Genomic DNA, 6628 nt, shown 5'->3' with positions numbered 1-6628 from the left:
GGGGGAGGAAAGGGGGTTAAAAGGAGATCCGGGACCCAGGGATGGGGGAGGGGAAGTGGTTGGTCGACCGCCGCTCTCGGGCTCGAGAGAGTTTTAAAGTTTGTTGCCGAAGTACTACTTCATTTTCGGAACTAAAGCCTTTTAAATAAGCTGTTTGCGGAAGGACTCGATTGGATGCTCGGGGCGGCGGCCGCAGGCTGGTGGCCTCGTGTAACCGGCCAAGGGGTGCGGAGGGGGAGAGCGGGAATATTCTTTATCTCCCCTCTCAAAACCAGAGCCTATAAGACTGGACATATCGGGTCATCTGACCAACTTTTTCTCTATATCTCTTTCCCGAATTTTCTCCATATATCCCCCCTTTTCTCTCGCACTCATTCAAGCCTGCCTGCCCCTCTCTCTCTCAATGTTTCTTTTTTGCACCATCTGGGAGGCAGCTTGCTCTGCTCGGCGGCGGATCGAGTTTGACGGTTTGCGTCGCGCGAAGGAGCACTCGCCATCTGGGGACCGCGCGGCCTGATTGGGGACACGCACTGCAGGGTGTGCCCAGTGACCCGGCACTGATCTCGTCGTATTAGCAGCTCGGCGTGTGTGAGAGCGAGAGCGATTGAGCAGTGCGAGCGTGTGTGTGTGGGGGGGGGGGGGGGGGGGGGGGGGGGGAGGGGGGGCAAGAAAGCGGGAGAAAAAACATGACTCGTCCAATTCAGTGGCTTTCGGCCGGGCCCGGGTCGGGCCAGCACCAGCGGCTGCTAGACGCGCCTACGGGCCTCTCGGCCAATTTGGAACTCCTTTTTATCCACGCGTCGTGTAGTTCTGCTCGGTCGGGCCTGTTCGGGCTTAACGGTGGGCCGGGCCGGGCCGAGGCGCGGGTCTCGACCTTTGGCGGCGAAAGTTTTCAGGTGGAGGTTAAGACGAGCTGGCGGCACGCAGCCCGCGCTGCCGGTGGTGGTGCGCCCGCCCGGGCACGTCGGTGACCCGTACATGCGGCCCTGATCGGCCCTGATGGGCGACTTCACGGCACCGCACCGCCAACTCGGTGGGCTGCGAATGGCGTCCTCCTGGATGCGGTGGCGGCGGTGGCGGTGCTACTACGGTCGCGTGCGGGGGGGAGAGGTGCAGCCCCAGCCCGGCCTACTGCTGCCTGCCACAGGGCCCGGGCGGCAATAGTCGGCAAATGGATTACTTGAGGGCGCACGGTAACTTGGGGGCCCCGGCCACCCTGGCAGTGGGCTGGCGCGGTCCGAGACTCAAGCAGACAAGCTGTTCATTAGGAGCACCACCGCGGGGGCAAAGTCCGTCTGGGTCACCTCACCTAGCCGGGGAGGCCGGGCCGGACTGGATGTAACTCGCCCGCCCCGCCCCGCCCGTCCCGCCCGTCCCGCCACCGTATCTGCTGCGTCTCTTTCCATCCCTTGCTGACCGCACCGACCCGTCCGCAGGCGACGTGACATGGAGACGAGCACCCGTGACCTTTCGCCACTCACTTGCGCCCTATGCCCTGACCTGACGACGGAGGACCTGACCTACAGGTCCCGGCGACCCGTGGTGCGCCTGCCGCCGCGCCTGCCCAGCCTGCGCGAGCACGTGACCGAGAGGCCCAGGACCGCCCCCGCCGCGTCCTCCAAGGCCGTGCACGTCGACTGGCGCGCGGGGGATCAGGACGAGGAAGAGGCGGACGAGGAGGAGGTGGAGGCGGAGGAATCCGAGCCTGATGAGGATCCGTCGCCGGCGGAGCGGGTGGAGCAGCCCGGGGACCTGGGGGGAGGAGGGCCGGAGCGGAGGACGGGGACCACGGGGGCGCGGCCGCACCCGCAGGCTGCACTCGGCAGGGGGGAGGTAGGTGCGGCGCATGATACAGGAGGTCAGGCGCTCCGAATCGCCCGAAATATCCGTGGAAACGATCGCCGCGGGGAGGCGTTGGTCCGGGAGTTAATGCCGGCGGCGGGCGAACGCGAACAGTGCTCGTGACGTCAGAACCGCGCCATCAAAAGACGCTCGGCTGCGACGTGCTTTACGGATTCGCGGCCCGGCCAGGCCACGCCGACTTCCCGTCTAACCCCCTTGCGGGCAGGGGTGGCTCCATAAATTTCTAGTGAAAGTTTGCGAGAATTTACGGGTTGCGTGTGTGGAGGCATTTCGCCACACTCACGCCCCACCCACACCCCCGGCCGCGCCCCTCCCTGCAGACGTTGCTTGGCTCAGGGACCGGAACACCACCTTGTTTGGCCACCGTGACCACCGGTGGCCAACCCCAGCCTCGGCCCCGGCCCAAGACTTACCTTTTCGCTAACCCTGCCCTTTCCCCCCCTCCAGCGCAACTCTTGAATGGAACCATCCCTTGTGCCCGGCTACCACCGCCCCGGCTACCGCACTGTGTTCTGCCCGCTCTAGAGAAGCCCGATCTTCGCCCCGGTTCCTGTTCCGGTGCCAGCACCGGTTCCGGTGACATGCACTCCTGCCGCCCGCCTCCTACCGGGCCCCACCCCTGCCGCCCCCGACACCGCGCCGCCCCCGGCCTCGGTGTGTTGCTTCATGCCGAGACCCAGAGTCCCCACACCCCTGCGCTGCCCCGCCTCGCAGCCCGCGCCCCCGGCCCTGGCGGTGGCCCCGGAGCCCCGGCACGCCAGGAGCACCCGGCCCAGACCAGTGAGCTTTCTTTTTACGACCCGGGGGCAGTAGTCGATGCTAGTGATGGAGATCGGTCACAAAACACAGCTATCTGTTGGGCGTCGGGTACTTTCCTCCCCTCGGCGGAATGCTTCCTTTGGGTTGCGCGCACCAGCACGAACTTCTCTCCACGGCTTCTCGCCTTCAGCCTCAGATCCGCGCGGAACCACCCGCCGACTACCCTCGGCCAAGCCGGAGATGTGGTCTCTCGCCTCTCACGACCGCACGCACGTTTGGAGTGGCGATCGTGTGACCCTCAGCTCGCCCGTGTAGAGCGTCATTGGGCTTTGCCGTGGTTTCCACAGGAAGGTCCACCTCGGCGGGACGCCCCGACCTCCAGCTCGGAGGGGCCCGTTGCCGCCCCTGCCGCCGCTGCAGCCCCTGCCTCCGCCGCCGCCGCCACCTCCCCGACCTGGTCCACATCGACGCCGCCGCCGCCGCCTTTGCATGCCAAGTACTGCTATCGGCCTCTAAATAATTGATGGTCGTCGATACTCCCCGCTCGGACGCGATCCATTACGTTTAACGCCGGAGGACACTCTGCTCGGGTCACACGGGGGTATCACCATCATTCTTTTCCACCCTTTTCTTTCCTGGGGCACGCGATAGACCCCCGCTTCCTCGACCTCCTTCGGCCCGGTGCACCCCCCCACCCCCACCCCATTTTCCCCCTATCTCAGCCTCCGCCCGTCCCCAGCTGGCACGCAGTCACGAATTCCTTGTTTCCATCTCTCCGAGATTGCCGCCGTGCCTCTCTCTGGCTGGCCGCCTGCTCTGGAAGCCTCTGGCGTCGTGGCCCAGGTCGTGGCCAGAGGCCCCTTGGCCTTCTTCGCCCTCGTCACCTGCGCTGCGCTGTACAGGGGGCGCGACGGTACAGAGTGAGGCCGGCAGACCCACTAATAGCGCCGCCATAGCGCCGCCATAGCGCCGCGCAAGTGGTTCGCGGAGATGAACAGAGGGACTGCTGCGCGGCCCCGCGCGGGGGCGGGTAGGGCCGCGAGAGCTTATTCGGAGAGGGCTTTGAGCCTGCTGCTGCTGAGGAGTGGAGCGCATTGAGCGGTTTGCCAGAGCATTTGGGGCGGCCCGCCGCCGCCCCGGGCGAGGCTTTCCGCTCGCGCTGATCAAACGAGGAGGGAGCGGCACCGCCCCCCACGCCACGGCGAAAATGACTGTCTGTCCTGTCTCAGCGGGGCTCCGCGGGCGGCAACCCAGCAGCGGGGCGGGGCGGGCGCCGCCGCCAGGGCCTCCGTCAAAGCGGCCGCCGGCAGCAGGACGCCCTCCAGGGCCTCGTCGGCGACCCGGCCGGCGGAGCGCTCCGCCTCGGGGGGCGTGTCGGCCACGGCGCGGAGACTCGTGTCGAGCACGCTCGTCGAGGCCGCGTCCGCTGCTGCCGCCGCCACCGCAGCAGCCGCTAGCACTGCCGCCCCCTCACCCGCCCCCACCACCGTTTCTACGACCACCGCTGCACCCTCCACCACCTTGAGGGAGATCTACAACAAGACGCCGTCGCTCGCCTCGCAGCAGAGCGTTCGCCTCCCCAGGTCGAGGTGAGTCTCCAAGATATCATGGGAAAATATAGTAACTTTGAATGACCCCCGATTCCGATACGAAGGAAGGGAAGAAGCTCAAAAGCTGAGGGTGGGGGTAGTGGGATGGCTTCCCTATCCGCCATCCGCGCGCGCTTTTGCGCGCCTTGCCTGCCTTGTCCTTGTGTCTTGTGCTCTTCTTACTGCGCTCAGCCTGATAGCCTGATTGGACAAACTTTCAAAACCAGCAAAAAATATTACACCACCGCAATCTGCGAAGTTATAGACTCACAGATGAAATAATTGGTCCATCATGTGAGGCAAGAAGTGGCAACCGTAATCGTTGTGTAAAGGAGGTTAACGACCGACTTGGCCAGGCCAAGTCAGCAGGGAAAAACAGGTTTGTCATAGTTGTTTGACTGAGAATTGTGTGCCCCTATGTAATCTTGATTTAAAAATAACGCTTGTTTCTTTTTGATTAACGCGAGATAATCGTACCAAAAACAAACAAACAAACCAACTGGTTTGAACGACCTAACCTCACTTCTCTAAAATCCCAAGGACAAGTTTCAAACATCATTTTTATTTTATTTCTTGTGTATACCTAGTGTTCAACAGATATTGTTCATATTTAAAATATGTTTAGATAATTTTTAACTTGTTTGTCCTTTGAACGATTGGAAATGGCGCGTGAGTAAGCTGGATCGTCTAATGTGTTTTCACTCTAGCAAGTACCGTACGGCCCACAGGAGTAACCGTTTGATCCGTTTTTAGAAAGTTCAGCGGTGGGAGGCACAGTTTCTTTGTTTAATTTTCTTTATCTAAATTAAAAGCATATGTTACGCGTTTTGGGGTGGGACTGTACTGACAACTGCCCCGACGACACTTTCTCTACCGCGTCCCTGTGTGCAGCAGGAGCTCCACGACGTCGTCCCCGTGGCTGCCGCCGAGCTCGGCTCCAGTGGCGGCCTCCGCGAGGACACAGGCTCCGGCCGCGACGCCGGGTCCGCCGGGTCCGCGCGCCCCGGAGCCCCCCGCCCAGGCGGCCGCGGGCCGGTACTCGAACGCGGCCAGCGCGGCCAGCCTGCGGCAGATCTTCCAGAAGGCCATGACGCCCCTGTGGGCGGGCAGCCAGACGGGCAGCCTGGAGGAGGTGGCCGGGGCGCCGCGGGGTGACGGCGTGTGCCGGAGGTGCAGTGCTGCCAGGTGAGTGACACATGACGCCGAGCATCACACTCGCACGAAACACTGCGCTTTGAAGCCTCCCTTTTGTTCGTTTTGTCCTCCCCCTTTCACCCCACCCCCCGTGCTTCTCTATTACCCTTTTTTTGGGCCCTCGCGCGCGAGCTGCGCCGTGCCGCGGCACTCTGCAACTCTGCACACGCGCTCGCCCGCCAGCGGCGCCAGCCCTGCTGGCTCACTCACAGCACCCAAACCACCTCGCAGTGATGAAAGTTTTGGAGATGAAACGTTTCGCGGGCGAAGTCTTTGCCCTCTTGCTCCTCGAGCAGTGGCGGCAGGCTGGTGGTAGTGGTACCCTACCTACCGAGTTCTACATCATCGGAAAGTTGAAATCCCAAGCTGTTTCCCGCCGCGGGGTTGTTGACTTTCTGTTAGCTAATTGGGCGAATGGGAGCGCGATGCCTGCGCGCGCCGTTGGCGCTTGCGCTGGTCTATGCTACCTATCTGCCAGCAAATTGGGCGTTGAATGGTGCTTTCTGTTAGCTGATTGGACAAATTGGAGCGTGATCGTGATACCTTCCCGGAATTACTACCAGTTATTTATCCGGAAATCAAATAAAACTTGGTTGGAGGAACTGACTTTTTGTTCCGTTGGTGGGGAGAGCGTTATGCCCTCCTGCTCGCCCCAACGGCGATTCCGTTGTTAGCTATCCGTTAGCTAATTGGGCGCTGAGCAGGACGCTTGCTGCCCGCCCGCCTCGGCCTGCGCGAGCCGTCCTGTAGTGATACGCCGCCTGCTCGTCTCTGTCCTCATTCAGTGACTGCTGGCAGCCGAGAAACGACACAGCCACAGCGGTCAGCCTGGCGGCCATCGCGGACAAGCAGGTACGAGGAGATTTGGGTAGTTTGGAGTGATGAGGGATAGGATGTCGGTCAGGGCGGTGGGCGGTCACCTCACTCACCCCCCGGCGCCCACGCGGAGCTGCAGGTGAGCCCGGCAGGCGTAAGCGCCGCTCCCGCGAGTCGCAGGGATGCAACCCGACACCCGGCGAAAAAGGGGCGGCGAGAGGCGGAGCGTCCTCACTCCCATTCTGGAGTGATAACTTACAAGGGAACCTTTTCTTGTGTAAATCTCCAATTTCGTTGAAACTTTGAAAATTTGAAGGTTATTTATGTAGAAATCGGATGGCACTTGAAATTTTCCTGAACCTCACCATTAGTTTTCCCCTATATAGGGTAAGAGTAAAGTTTTTGAA

The 6628-nt window shown here is 62.1% G+C and overlaps 1 protein-coding gene across 1 annotated transcript in view; it reads left to right on the top strand.

Moving 5' to 3' along the window:
* Positions 1-5105: 5105 nt before the first annotated feature.
* The window catches only part of LOC127750358 (probable G-protein coupled receptor No18), an 87744-nt gene continuing 86221 nt past the window's right edge, over positions 5106-6628 (top strand). Inside the window, exon 1 of the mRNA XM_052271871.1 lies at positions 5106-5396. The gene's annotated coding sequence lies outside the window, so the exon portion shown is untranslated. The remainder of the gene's footprint in view (positions 5397-6628) is intronic.

Source organism: Frankliniella occidentalis, unplaced genomic scaffold (genome assembly GCF_000697945.3).
Source record: "Frankliniella occidentalis isolate FOCC.00 unplaced genomic scaffold, Focc_3.1 Scaffold177, whole genome shotgun sequence".
NCBI classification, from domain to species: domain Eukaryota; kingdom Metazoa; phylum Arthropoda; class Insecta; order Thysanoptera; family Thripidae; genus Frankliniella; species Frankliniella occidentalis.
Note: the sequence above shows the minus strand (reverse complement) of the source record. Positions and strands in the feature narration are given on the sequence as shown.